Source organism: Orcinus orca, chromosome 6 (genome assembly GCF_937001465.1).
Source record: "Orcinus orca chromosome 6, mOrcOrc1.1, whole genome shotgun sequence".
Lineage (NCBI taxonomy): Eukaryota > Metazoa > Chordata > Mammalia > Artiodactyla > Delphinidae > Orcinus > Orcinus orca.
In genome coordinates this window covers 118,944,411-118,958,863 of record NC_064564.1, presented here as the reverse complement: position 1 = coordinate 118,958,863, position 14,453 = coordinate 118,944,411, and positions in this window count along the sequence as shown.

Sequence of the window (14,453 nt, the reverse complement as noted above, 5' to 3'; positions counted from 1 at the left end):
GACTGCTCAGCTGCTGCAGACTTCTTGGCCCCTTTGTTCTTGAGGTCAGGTCCATGGTCCATGAAGTCAGGTAATGACGCTCCTATAAATCTCCACCAAACAAACGTTACTCTCAGAAAAGGGAAGGTCCCAGGGCGCAACTTTCACTCTTTGAGGTCCAGGCCCGGCTGAGAGAAGGGGGTCCCTGCGGAGTAGGAGGATACCCTGCCCCAGAGCATTCGTCCAGCACCCAGCTTGGGTCCTCCCGCCAGTGCCCAGGCCCGGCTGAAGAGACAGATCTCAGTTGGCGGCTCCCTCAGGGCCGGGTCCCCAGACCCCGCCCAGCTGTCACCGCTGAGGGAGCCAGGCACCCAGGACCCAACTGGCCCTCAGACTCCTCAGGCCGCCTAAACGGTGGGGGCCGGGTCCCCCAGACCGTGTCCCATGCAAACTGCCTCTGCCATTGGGTCGCAGAGGCAGGGATGGGGGAGAGGGTCACTGCCGCCTCAGGGCCTGGGACCCCGTAGTGGGCGACCCTGGCGAGGGCTCTGGAGCCCTGCAGGACGCACCCCCAGCCTGTTCGCTGGGCCCCCCAGCTCACCTGCCAGCCCAGGGCCGCGTGAGCTGGAGGGCCCCGGGGAGGAGGCCGGGGTCTGTATCTTACCTCACTCTCCACCTGACGACCACCGCTCCCCCGATCATTGGCTCAGTGCCCCGCTAAGGGTCGCTCCTTGACAGGTGCTCGCTTGGGGGCGGGGCCACTGCGGCGCTAACCAATGGCTGAGCAGGACCTTTAACCCCGCTTTAACCGGCGTTCGTGGTCTCCCGGTAACCGTTGCCTGGTAACGGGGTGGGTAACTGTGCACAGCGATGGCGGAGTACTAAGGGCTGCGCACTGCAGCGCTCTGTTACACTCATGGGACAGTGGGAAACTGAGGCCGGGAGAGGCAGGACTGTTCCGGGGCCCAGGAGGTGGGCAGAGTCCACAGGAGCAGGGAGGGTTCCCGCCTCCCCGGCCAGCCTCAATCTCCCATGGGGTTTGCACTGGGATGAGAGACCCTCAGATCCTGGAGGACCTCTGCCCACGCCTCCCACGTGGGGCCCATTCCTCTGGGCCTCCGCACAAGAGCGCGCGCGCACACACACACACACACACACACACACACACACACACACTCTGACTGCCCTGCCTGGTATCAGAAGGGGAGTACATACAGGGGAGGTGAGGGGGTGAGAAGAAGGAGGTTGGGGGCAGCTCTGCCACGGGGCAGGGGTATCCAGTATCCTAGCAACATGCCCGGGCCTATAGCATGGGGAGGGGAGAGATGCCAGGGCAGGGGGTCCCCAGGGTGCCCAGGGGGCTGCCTGGTTTCGCCACCCCTGGAGCTGCCTGGAGAAGACAGGGTCTGGGGCCCTGTGTCCACTACTATGGGCACCGCGAAGTACGACGAGACCCCCTCCCTACTGTGGAGGGGCTGCAAGAGAGGAGGCCTCAGCTTACTTCTCTGTAAAGTGGGTGCACAGACGGGGTGATCCCTAGGGTCCCATAAGCTTGCAGAGGAGTCTGCGGGCCTTGGTTCTCTATCCCTGACCCACTGTGCTCTGAGTCCTTGGAAAATGCTTTCTAGCCCCCGAGGCCCTTCTGAGCAGGGGGCATCCTGGGGACTTGGGGGACAGGGGACCTGGGGTGCAGAAGGTGGCAGAGACTGGACCACTCGTCGGGGACCAGGGACAAGACTCTCCTTGTTGGCGCCTGGGGGTCCTCATTTGGAAGTGGGTGGAGTCACTGCCCTGGTTGGGATGAGGAGGCCTCCGGAGTGAACTGGACACCGGGACAGTGGAGGGAAGGAGGGGAGCAAGAGAGGCTCTGAGGTCCCTCTCATCCCCCAGGAGCCGGCAGGTCCTGCTCGTTTGCCCCCTCGGCCCTGGTGGAACCACTGCCTTGAGGACCCCCAACAAGTTCCGTGGTTAGTTTTCTGGTCTCCTGCCTGGGGCTGCAGTTCCAGGGATGACCATCAGGGGGCAGGCTGCGCGCACGCTACCGGATGGAGCAACTGGAGCAGGGGAGGGACACCCGGGGTCATTCTGGGCGTCCCCCTGCCGCGGACCCAACAGGCACCTTTTATTGTTAGCCTCCAGGCCCACAGTGGGAGCTGCTCAGAGGCGGGAGGGGGCTCTGAGACCCTCTATAGATCATTCAGCTACCGTCCCCCCTGCACTCACCCTGAGCAGGGGCCCTGTTAGCCCTGGGGGTGGTGCTGACATGACAGATGGTCCCTGCCCTGCAGGAGCTCACAGCCTGGAGGGGCAGATGGACAAGAGCAGGAAAGCAAATCCACGTGGGAGAGAGGAGCAAGTGCTCTAGGGAATGAGTCAGGGCCCTGGAAGGAGGGCCAGGAGCCCCTGGGGGTCTAAAAGGCTTCCTGGTGACATTGATGCCGGGACCAGAAAGACACGAGCAGCCAGCCCTGCACACTCCGTGACAGTGAGCTCGGGGGCGGGGGGGGGAGCTCAAAGGTGCAGAGACTCGGAGGCAGAAGAGACTCTGGCCAGAGAGCAGGCGAGACAGGAGCCAGTGTGGCTGGAGAGAGCTGGGAGGAGAGGAGGTGGGGGGATGGGGGAGGCAGGGCCAGACCCGGGGCCGGAAGGACGTCCCGGTGTCTGTGCCCGGCGACAGCATCCCATAACGTAGCGCGTACAAGGACAAACACTGACCCTCTCGGTGTCTGTGACCAGGAGGCAGGCTCAGCTCAGCTGGGAGCCTCTGCCCCGAGGTCCCCCAGGAGGCTGGGCTGTGGTCTCAGCTGAGGCTCAGTCAGGGTGGGGTCTGTCTCTGAGATCATTCTCGGGTTATTGGCGGGATTCAGTTTGGACGGGGGCTCGGGTCTTTCCTGTCTGTGGGCCGGGACCCAGTGCCGGTTCTTTGCACTGGAGCCTCTTAGGGCAGCTCGTTAATACCTGATCTTGCTTCTCTAGAACATTGGACCAGAGACAGAGAGACAGAGACAGGCAGAGAGAATGAACACAGGAGGGAGGGAACCAGGCAGAAAGTCACAGACTTTTCATAAACCAGTCTTGGAAACAACCTCCCATCCCTTTTGCCACATTCTATTTGTTTGAACCCAGTCCCAAAGCCCATCCACCCTCAGGGGAGGGATGACACAGGCATGTGTGGCAGAGGCAGCGACGCTGGGAGCCGTCGTGGGGCGGCCCACCCACAGGCCAAGGTGAGACGCCTGGACCTGAGTTTAAACATGACAGAGGACCTGGAAGTTTGTTGCTAGAGGGGGATGATGTCAGAGTGTCTTTACTTTCACCCCTCCCGGGGGGGGTACTGAGAAAGAGATAGGAGGGGAAGCGACTGTCCCTAGACCCCCGGGCAGACGCAGGCCTGTGTGAGTTGTGTTCTGTGCTACCCCAGCCCTTCCGTGGGCCTCCCACTGCTAAGTCTTGCAGGAGCTCTGTGTGATCCCAGCCCAGGTGTTCATAGGTGTCTACACCTGATGACGGTTCTAGGAAGTAGATGTTAGAATGACCCCACTGTGCAGGTGGGGAGACTGGTGAGGCCCTGAGAGGCACACAGCCTGTCCAGGGTCACATCACTGGTGACCAGGGGGAGCCGGGTCTGAGCCCAGCTGTGTCCCCAGAGCTGGGGTCCTGGCGGCACCCGGGCCTCCCTGTTGGTGTCACCGTGCAGGGACACAGCATGCAGTGGGGGTGAGCAGTCAGCAGCCCAGAAGGGCCCTTGGGGAGCTCATGTCTGAGCAGGAAGCCCGAGTATGGGGACCCCAGGAAGTGACCTCACTCCCCCGACGACAGAGCCCCACAGAACTAGGAACTCGGTCACCAGGCACCACGTTCTAGAGAAGCCCCTGGCCAGCTCGCTCGGCCAGAGCCCCGGAATGAGCAACGTGTCCTCCTGCTGCGTCCTGATGTCCTGAGGCCGTGGTCACAGACGCGTCTGGCCATTTGCCTGGAGGCACCCTTAGGTGACACAGGTAGGCCCAGGGCAGCCCGGTCCCAACCAGGCTGCCTCTGGGGTCCCACCTGGGGAGCTCTGTGTCCCCTCCCCGTGTGCATGGAAGGGAGGGTTCGTGTCAAGTTGGCCTGCCCCGATGAGGAGACAGAAGTCTGGTGGACCTGTCGTGTTGACCCCCCAGGTCAAGGTGACGGGGTGGGATGTGCGGAGCTGGGGCGGCGCCCTTCTGCCCGAGGTCTATCCCCAGTCCTGGAGGTGGGTCTCACTTCGTCCCGGGTAGAAGTGCAGAAACTGTCTGCTCTGGGAGGAGAAGTTCCAGTGGGCGGAAAAAGCATCAGCTGTCCTCGCAGGAGAATCCACGCAGGAGATCATCTGGGATCTGTGGTCGTCGGGGACACACACTCCATTTTTCTGATCGAGGGCAAGTCGCCACACCACCATGAAGGGCCAGCACAGACAGGCTGGGAGTGAGGGCCCAGCAGTGGCCTGGGTGGCCACCCACACCAGGTCCTGCAGGAGACCCAGAGCTGGCTGAGGACCCACCACCCCTGCAGGGGGAACCGACACCTGCACTGGGGCCTGTAGGAGACCTGAAGATGGCGGAGACCTACCAGGCCTACGGAGAGAGCCATCACCTGCACCTGTACCTGCTCGTCTATGTAACCCAGAGCCAGCCTAGGACCGGCCACCCCTGCAGCTCTGGCGCTACCCTCAGTGCCGGTTCCCAACCCACTCCCGCACCAGAACTTTCCTTCTCCTCCCCTGTTATTGTCTGGTTTTTTTTTTCCTAATCTGTTTTTTCATTTTACATTTTATCAATATATAGTGTCAGTTTTAGGTTTTAAATTTAAAAGAATAAAATCTAAGCTTCCACCATTTAAAATTTAACGATCTATGAGCACTAAGTGCATTCACAGTTCTGTGCAACCTTCACCACCCTCGAGGTGCAGAATATTTCATCCAAAGGGAAACCCTGTACCAAAAGCACTCACTCCCCGTTCCTCCCTCCTCAGACCCTGACACCCCTAATCTGGTTTCTCTCTCTCTTTCTTTACCTGTTCTTTTTTTTTTTTTTTAATTAATTAATTTATTTTTTTTGCGGTATGCGGGCCTCTCACAGTTGTGGCCTCTCCCGCTGTGGAGCACAGGCTCCGGATATGCAGGCTCAGCAGCCATGGCTCACGGGCCCAGCCGCTCTGCGGCACGTGGGATCTTCCCGGACCGGGGCACGAACCCGCGTCCCCTGCATCGGCAGGCGGACTCTCAACCACTGCGCCACCAGGGAAGCCCTATCATGATTTTTTTAAATAGTATATGATGTTTAAGAAATCTTTGCCTGTCCCAAGATCTTGAAAATATCCTAAGTTATATATTAGTAAGATTATTACTAATAAACTTAAGTTATATATTAGTAAGATTACTACTTGAAATTTTCACACTTATATGTAAAATCCACCTCGTACTAGTTTTTGTTTATGCTGTGAGGTAAGAGTAAAGATGAATTTTTCCAATATGGATAACAGGCGGACCCTGGGCCATTTATTATCTATACTTAAAAGTACCCTCTCCCACTGCTCTGAAACACCTTCAACATAGAATGTCCACATGAGTGACTCTGTGTTGGACTTTATTTAAATGGAATCAAACAATGTACTCTTTTATTGTGGTAAAAAATCATAACATTTAATTTACCATTTTAATTGTAGAGATCAATAGTCTTAAGTGTGTTTACACTGCTGTGAAACCAGTCTCCAGAGCATTTAATCTTGCAAACCTGAAACACTGTGCCCTAAACAACACTCCCCCTTCTCCCCTGCCCCGAGCTCCCGGTAACCCCCGTTCTAGCTTCCATTTCCATGAATAAGGCTCCTTTATGTACCTCCTAGAAGTGGCTTCAAACAGCGTTTGTCTTTTGGGCGCTGGGTTATTTCATTTAGCATAATGTCCTCAAGGTTCGTCTACGATGTGTGCACATGTCAAGATTTCCTTCCTTTTTAAGGTTGAGTACTATTCCATTATGTAGATAAACCACATTTTCTTTATTCATTCACGTGTTGGTGGACATCTGGGATGCTTCTACCACTTGGCTGTTGTGAATAGTGCTGCTGTGAACTTGGGTGTGCAAATTACTCTTCCAGACCCTGCTTTCAATTCTTCTGAATATATACACAGAGGTGGGATTGCTGGATTATACGGTAGTTGCATTTTTAATTTTTTGAGATACCTCCGCACTGTTTTCCGTAGTGGTTACACCATTTTACAATCATAGCCACAGTGCACAGGTGTTCCAATTTCTCCATATCTTTGCCAACATTTTTCTTTCTTTTTAAATTAATTAGCCATCCTAATGAGGGTGAGATTATATCTGTTTGTGTCTTGGGTTTATATCTCTCTAATGATTAGTGATATTGAGCATATTTTCAAACGCTTGTTGGCCATCTGTATATCATCTTTGGAGAAACGTCTATTCAAGTCCTTTGCCCATTTTTAATAAGGTTGTTTTTGTTATTGCACCGTAGGAGTATTTATTTCTCCTGGATATTAACCCATTATTAGATACATGATTTGCAAATATTTTCTCCCACTCTGTGGGTTGCCGTTTCACCTGTTGTGCCCTTTGATGCACAATGGTTTTGACTTTGACGTGATCCTCTTCGACTATTTCGTTGTTGATGTTGTTTTCTGTGACTTTGCTGTCGTATCCAGGAAATCACTATCAATCTAATGTCATGAAGCATTTCCCTTCTGTTTTCTTTTGGGAGTTTCACAACTTTTGGACTTTCACTTAGGACTTTAATCCGTTTTGAGTTAATTTTTGTATGGGATACTATAAAGATCAACTTCATTTTCTGCGTGTAGACATCCAGTTTTCCCAGCATCATTTGTTGAAGGGACTGTCCTTTCCCCATTGTGTGCCTTGGCTCCCTTATCGAAGGTCACTTGAACGTATACACAAGGCTTCATCTACGGGACATCTGTGCTACCTTTTGGCCTATTTGCCTTTCTGCCAGTACCACATGGTCTTAATGAATGAAGATCTGTAATGTGTCTTGAAGTCAGGAAGTGTGTATTCTCCTGTGTTGTTCTTTTAACCTTTGTTTTGGCTACTCAGGTTCCCTTGAGCTTGCATATGAATTTTAGATAAATATTTCCATTTCTGAAAAAAAAGTCATGGGGATTGTTACAGGTTGTATTGAATCTGTAGATCATTTTGGTAGTATGAACAATACTGTCTTCCAGTCTGTGCACAGGTGTCTTTCCAATTACGGATCTTTAATTTCTTCCCACAATGTTATGTAATTCTCATTGTACAAGGCTTTCATCTCCTTGGTTGTGTTTATTCCTAAGTATTTTATTCTTTTTGATGCTATTGTAAATGGAATTGTTTTCTTAATTTCTTTTTTGGATTTTTTTAGTATATAGAAATGCCGCTAATTGTTGTGGGTTGAATTTGTGTCCTACAACTTTGCTGAATTACTTTATTAGTTCTACAGGGTTTTTTTGGTGGAATCTTTAAGAGTTCCCACATATAAGAGCAGGTTATCTGTGCACAGATATGATTAACTTCTTCCTTTCCAATTTGGATGCCTTTTCTTTTTCTTGCTTAACTGCCCTTGCTGGGACCTTCCAATACTTTGTTCAATAGAAATGGCAAAAGCAGGCATCATTGCCTTGTTCTTGATCTTAGAGGAAAATATTCCAATCTTTCACCATTCACTATTATATTAAATGTGGCTTTTTCAGAAATGGTCTTTATTACGTTGAGGTAGTTTCCTTCTATTCCTAGTTTGTTGAGTATTTTTATCATTGAAAGGTATTGAGGGCTTCCCTGGTGGCGCAGTGGTTGAGAGTCCACCTGCCGATGCAGGGGACGCGGGTTCGTGCCCCGGTCCGGGAAGATCCCACATGCCGCGGAGCGGCTGGGCCCGTGAGCCATGGCCGCTGAGCCTGCGCGTCCGGAGCCTGTGCTCCGCAACGGGAGAGGCCACAACAGTGAGAGGCCCGCGTACCGCAAAAAAAAAAAAAAAAAAAAAGGTATTGAATCTTGTCAAACCCCTTTTCCACATCAGTTGAGGTGATCATTTGGATTGTGTCCATCTGTGAACGAGCTGCAGTGATTATTATTATTATTATTATTAAAATACTGATTATTTTTTGTATTTTCAGCCATCCTCACAATGTACTCTTTTATGTCTGGTTTCCATCAACATGCTTGTAAGATTCATAAATGTCTGGATGCCTGAGTTGGAGATGGACTCCGCACCCTTCTGTTGTTTTGTGCGTCTGTCCTCACACCACTGCCTCACTGCCTTCATTACTGTACCCGAACTCAAGTCTGGCTGTCTGGTGGTGTAACTGTGTTCTTCTTCAAGATTATTCTGAGTACGCTTGGTCCTTTGTATTCCGTATAAATTGTGAAATCACCCCATCAGTTTCCACAAAGAGATAACTGCTGAGCTATTTCATAGAAATTGTATTTCTAGTGATCAAACTGGGGAGAACTGACATCTTAACAATACACAGTTTGTGGGGAGATGCCATAACTTTAAAAAAAGGTCGTGATGACCCACATGTCAGGCAAAGGGGCTAACAATCTCCGCATCTAAAGAGTTTCATGAAGTCGATAAAAAAAAGAGCAACGAATGCTGAGAAGTGGGCAAGAAACATTATCGGACACAGGGTTAAACACGGGAAAATATCCTCAATCTTAGTCATAATATGGCAAAACTGTCCAATCTAAATGTTCGAAAATACATTCTGAAGCTGGTAGAATAGGAAATTGACTCATTGCTGGTGGGCATGTAAGTCGTCTTCCCATGGAGGCGGTTTGGTCATGTCTGTCAGAACTACAAATGCGTTTGCCCTCTGACCCAGCAATTCCAGCGCAGGGAATTCATCCCACAGAAGCACCTCTGCACTCGCCGTGTGTACACGTTGTTCACTGCACCTTCCTCACAGGAGCAAAAGGTTGGAAACGTCCCAGTTCCCTCCAGGAGGAGAGGGATAAATAACGAACATGCACACGATGAAATACGACGTAGCTGGGGAAGGAAATAGGAAGAAGAGTGAGGGGAGGAAGATCTTTAAGGAGCCATTTGGAGGGATGTTCCCCTGGTTCGGAGTGCAGGCGGCACTGACCCTCACTGGAGAGTCCCTCAGACTCTGAGCTGCCATTTTCAAGTATCTTGAGGAGGACACCTTGACCTGAGTGTCATCAATGCCCTGATCTTTATGTCCACTGGGGGTCAGAGCTGAAAGCTTCTGGCCCAGCTCAGCCACTGACCAAAAGGGGAGCTCTAACCAGTCCCCTATAATAACATTGTCTAGTGCCCCTGGAAAACTCAACCCCCAGCCCTACGGGATTCCAGCAAGAAGACAGATAATGGGGAGTTGTTCCTTGTGTGTCTCAGAGGGTTAGGATCAACTTCATGGAGGAATCTAGGGACAAAGATAGTCACAAGCCCATTTATGGATGGAAAAACTGGGGACAGTGAAGGCAGCAGTACATGAGCAGCACGGATGCTCAGACCAAGGATCCCACATCCCCTCCGCCACAGTCCCTACCCAGGTTGGTCCTGAGCTGCTGGACAGGGACGCCTACAGAACCTGCTGCTCCCAACTGAGCTGACACACTTGGCCCGAATTCCTCATCTAACCCCTGCTCCAGTCAGTTCCATGCTTGTTCAGTTCTGTATTATCAGGCCTCCAGAAGGGTGCCTGGTGTATAGTAGGCACTTAAAGCTTTAATGACTCAATGTAATCCTTCCAACAGCACTGCGACGTAGATGAGAACACTGAGGGCTAAAGATGTCTTGTGTTCATTTACTCTTGCATGCATCCGGCACCTGTGCACTGCTCCCTGCTGTGTGCAGGCACCTGGACTATCACAGTATTTTATATCCTAGGCACCATCCTGCCCTCGGAGCTCACGGCATAACGGGTGGGACAGCATCTCACCCACAGCCACTGAAAGGGGGCTACAAATCTAGGGCATCTCTAGCACAAGCTCTTGCACCAGCTGTGGAGCTAGAGCTAGCTCTGGTATCAGCTGCAGGGCTAGAGCCACTCAAGCGCTAGAACTTGCACCCTCTGTACGCTGGTGCCCGCTCTGGTGCCAACTGTTGAGCTTGTGCCAGCTACAGACTAGGGCAACATCCAGCTCAAACACTTGGACCAGCTCCAGAATAAGAGTGAGCTCCGGTTATAACTCCAGAGCTAAGGCCATCTCCATCACCACGTCTCCCACCAATTCTGGCAGCATTGCCAGAGTTAGAGCCATCCCCAGTACTAGAGCCAATTCTAGAGGCAGCTCTAGCGCGACTGTGAAAGGCTGTGAGATATTTCTTTCTTTGGGAGGTCACATGGAAAGGCAGTCAGGTTGGCCATCTTTTCTCTTCCTGTTGCTTCAGTGCCATCTCAAAATCTACAGTTGATCTGGCTCCAGCACCAGGCCTATTACAATCTGAGATCTAGATCCAGCTGCAGAAACAGCTACAGAAGTAAAAGCAGCTGTAGAGCCAGAGTCATTTGTGTCATTGGCTGTAGCGCCACCTTCAGCAGCAGCCCTGGAGCCGGCACCTACTGCACAGTCAGTTAGAGCAGCAACTCGGAGCTACGGCCAGCGTGTGCACCAGGTCCAGGAGGAGAGCTAGTGCCATCACAGGACTGTTTGCCACCTGCGTAACTAAAGCTAGGTCTGATGCATGCAGCAAAGCTAGTGTTGCCTCGACCTACAAAGCTAGAGCGACTGAAAGCACCACAGTGTGCACCAGCTGGGGACTACTGTCAGCTCTGCCACCAGCTACAGAACTAAAGCCCCTTCCACCCAAACACTTGGACTAGCCCCGTAGTGGAAGCCTTGACAGTTTCTGGTTCCAAATCTGGAAACGGTGCCAGAGGGTAGAGTCAGCTCAGAACTAGAGCCAATTCTCGAAGCAGCTGCAGCACCACGACCCGAGGCAGAGCCTGCTCCAACCCCAGCTGGGGCACAGCTCCTGGGCCAGGTCCACAGCCAGAGCCGGCAGCATCTCCAGCCTCAGCTGAAGCACCAGTTCCAGTGCCAGCGCCACCTCTGCATCACTTCAGCACCAGCAACACCAGCTCCCGCGGCAGAGCTCACTCACCTCGCCCACAAAGGCAAGTTTTTCTTACTTTTCTCTTTTATGTGATCTTTGGGGTTTTTTTTTATATTTCATGTGTTAAAATTCAGAGTCAATTAAAACTAGCCTTGTAATTATGTTAAATTGCACAATTCAGCAGCATTAACTACATTCTCTGTTCTGTGCACCATCACCCTCTAGTTCCAGACATTTTCATCACCCCAATGGGAACGCTGTACCCATTAAGCAGTCATGGCCCAAACCCCACTCTCTCAACCCCTGACAACCACTAATCTGCTTCCTGTCTATGCGTTTCCCTCTCCCTGCCCTGCAGCCCCCTCATGAGTTCAACTGCCCCTCCCATAACCCTCCCCCACAGAGGTGAAGACCCTTGGAAATGCCAACACGTTCTATGCTATGAGCTCTACCATTGACTCTGACTGTGTCCTGACAAAGACGACCTCCAGCAAAGGGGTGAAGGTCAGGCTTGGAGCTAACTCGACCCTCCTCCACCTGAAGCAGAAGGGACTCGAGATTGCAAAAGGCATCTTCTAATTGGTCCTTAGCACTGGCCAGTCACATGGCTGCCCTCTCCAGCAACTGTCTGGCTAGATAACTAACCACTTACAGACTGGAGTGACAAAGGTCAGGTGGATACCTTCCCACTGACCTGCCAGCCCCGGTCACCCCCCAGGCCCAGTTTCACCCTGAACTTCTCCTGCTGCCAGCAGGCTGACATGACCTCCAGTAGACCACAAGTGGCCTCAGGTGCCTCCTGATCTCCAGGATCCAAAGGACAAGCTGACTTTGCCAAGGAGCGCTACCCATGGGCACCGATCCCCGTGCACCCCCCAGGCACTGCCCGCTGTGCACTTTCCTCACAAGTTCCTAGTACGTGTCGCTGCCACTTGTGACCACGAGTCCCACAGAGCACCCACTCACCCTGTGGATCTAGCCACTGCAAAGCCGGCCCCGCCACCCAGTCACCGGGTCCCCAGCCCAGAGTTCAGGACCAGGGACAGCTCCCACCCAGCGACCTCTGCAGCAGGGCCTTTGCCCATGTGCTCACTGCACACTCGCTAGCTCCTCCAAATTCAAAGCGGAGGAGATAATATGAGCTTTGACACAGAGTCCCCTGATGTCCAGGAAAAGAAGATCACTGCCCCACTCCTTCTCCCTGACAGCCCTTCCCAGCCCCTCCATTCCTGGTACCAGAGTTCCCCACTCTACACTCACAGAAGGGGCCAGGAAGCCCCAGCTCCTGAACAGAGCTTCTAGAAGCTCCTGAGCTGCTCGCCAGCCTGGGGTGCCCTGCAGGGTCCAGAGGATCGGCTGACCATGCTGCCCACCACAGTTACAGAAAAGACCTGGTATCGGCTTGGTCCCCGGCATCACCTCCCGCTTTGGAGCCTCAACCACACACCCACACACTCTCTGTCTCAGGGGTCTGCAACCACAGGTCCTCACGGCAGCTCTCCATCCAGCACGTGGGCAACACTGCGTCACCCACATCAGCCTGCACATGGACAACGGCAACATGTACTAGAGCATCGTTGCGAGCTTGGCAACGCCCAGCCTGCGGGCATTGAAGAGGATACAGACCTCTTCCGAATGGCTGCTTTGACAATGAGCCCAACTGGGCCTTCCTGGCAGCATGCCCACCCCTGACAGAAGGGATGCCATAGCCCCACATAGTACACAGGAGCAGACTGAGGCGGCCTCATCTAGAACCAGGAGCAGCTCCAACAACAACTGCAAGAGTCAGAGGCAATGCCAGGTTCAGAGGAGGAACCACTGGCTCTAGCATGAGCTCCAGTGTTAAAGCCCAGGCTGGCACCAGCCCTTGAAGCAGCTCCGGAGCTACAGGCAGCTCTGGCACCACCACCAGGGGTAGAGGCAGCTCCAGCATCAACTCTAGCACCGAAACTAGAGGTAGAAAGACCTCTGTACCAGTCTGAACACGAACTACAGAGATAGAGGCAGTTTTATTATGAACTCCTGTGAAAACTCCGGCGATAGTTCTAGCACCAGACCTAGAAATAGAACCAGCTCAAATCCGAGTCCGCTCCAGAGCCAGCGCTAGCACTAGTTCCATGCTAGAGCTGTGCATCCCCAGAGCCAACAGCAGCTGTCACAGCAGCTCTAGTTCCAACACCAAAGCTAGGAGTAGCTCAGGCACCAGCATTACCAGCATCCAGAGACAGGGACTGCTCTACACCAGCTCTGGCGTCAGCTCCATTGCCAGCTGTAGAGCCGGAACCTCCTCCAACAGCAATTCCAGAGGTAGAGCGAGTATGAGTCTCAGAACTAAAACCAGCTCCAGATCTAGCCCTCGCACCACCTCCTGCCCTAGAGCCAGCCCTGGAACCCATTGCAGAGCTACGGCTGGTGCAGTCCACACAGCAAGAGTCAACGCTAGCACCAGCTCTAGAGCTTCAGCCTGTTGCAGTCACCGACCCACAGTGACAGTAAGCTCTGTACCCACCTCCAGTAACGGCTCATAAAATACAGCCAGTGCCACCTCCAGAACCAGAGTCTTCCTGTCCTCACCCGTGAGGGCATCCTTTTTCTGCTTTTCTGTCTTTTTTTTTCTTTTCATATACCTTATGGCTACCTGTACTTTATGCGTTAACTTTCATATAAAAGTTCATATTACATGCACCCCAACGTTCACGGCAGCACTGTTCACAATAGCCAAGACATGGAAACAACCTAAATGTCCATTGACAGATGAATGGATAAAGAAGATGTGGTACATATATACAATGGAATACTACTCAGCCATAAAAAAGAATGAAATAATGCCATTTGCAGCAACATGGATGGACCTAGAGATTGTCTTACTAAGTGAAGTAAGTCGGAAAGAGAAAAACACCATATGGTATCATTTCTACATGGAATCTAAAATATGGCACAAATTAACTTATCTACAAAACAGAAACAGACTCACAGACACAGAGGAAAGACTTGTGGCTGCCAAGGGGGAGGGGCAGGGGAAGGACTGGATTGGGAGTTTGGGATGAGCAGATGCGAGCTATTATATGTAGAATGGATAAACAACAAGGTCCTATTTATAGCACAGGGAACTGTATTCAGTATCCTGGGATAAACCATAATGGAAAAGAATAAGTATATTTACAGCAGAAACTAACACAACACTGTAAGTGAACTACACTTCCATAAAAATAAATAAATAAGTTACCTTTTCAAACATATTTAACTGTACGATTCGGTGGCACTAACTACATTTCATTTACTGTGCTGTGCACCTTCACCACTATCTAGTTCCACATTTTCATCACCCCCAAAAGAAACCCCATACCCATGAAGCGTTCCCTGCCTGCTCCCCACTCCCCCTACTCCATGGCAGCCCCGCCCCAGCAACGTATGAGGAT